We start from the raw sequence: 478 nt of genomic DNA, 5'->3' as shown, positions 1-478 counted from the left end.
GAGTTTTGCTGCTGGCAGTGGGACCTGGGAAGTGGCAGACTCATCACAGGGTGGCAGACGGGGAGTAGAGAGAGGAGAACTGGAACCAGGCCATCCCTAGTGACCTACTTCAGCCAACCTGCTTTACGCACTTCCTAAAGGCTCCTCCACGTTTAACATAGCACCACAAGATTATGCCAAATGCTTAAAAGCTAGCTTGTAGGCATGGCTGAACACTGTCTTCTTTAGTCAGTAATTTACACAACCAGACACATGCAAAAGTAAAGTCTTCCTTTAAGATGGCTGATATGCTGTATTTTATGGTATATCATTAAAAGTTGAGTACAAGCCAGGCGTGGTGGCGCACACCTTTAATCCCAGTACTCCGAAGGCAGAGGCAAGCAGATTTCTGAGTTCGAGGCCAGCCTGGTCTACAAAGTGAGTTCCAAGACAGCCAGGGCTATACAGAGAAACCCTGTCTGGGAAAAAAAAAAAAAAA

The 478-nt window shown here is 46.7% G+C and overlaps 1 non-coding gene across 1 annotated transcript; it reads left to right on the top strand.

Moving 5' to 3' along the window:
- Nucleotides 1-202: 202 nt before the first annotated feature.
- On the top strand, nucleotides 203-329 carry LOC115064443. The gene has a single exon (XR_003844294.1). It is a non-coding gene; the product is annotated as a small nucleolar RNA SNORA15 (small nucleolar RNA).
- The last annotated feature ends 149 nt before the right edge of the window (nucleotides 330-478 follow it).

Source organism: Mus pahari, chromosome 7 (assembly GCF_900095145.1).
Source record: "Mus pahari chromosome 7, PAHARI_EIJ_v1.1, whole genome shotgun sequence".
Taxonomy (NCBI): Eukaryota; Metazoa; Chordata; class Mammalia; order Rodentia; family Muridae; genus Mus; species Mus pahari.
Note: the sequence above shows the minus strand (reverse complement) of the source record. Positions and strands in the feature narration are given on the sequence as shown.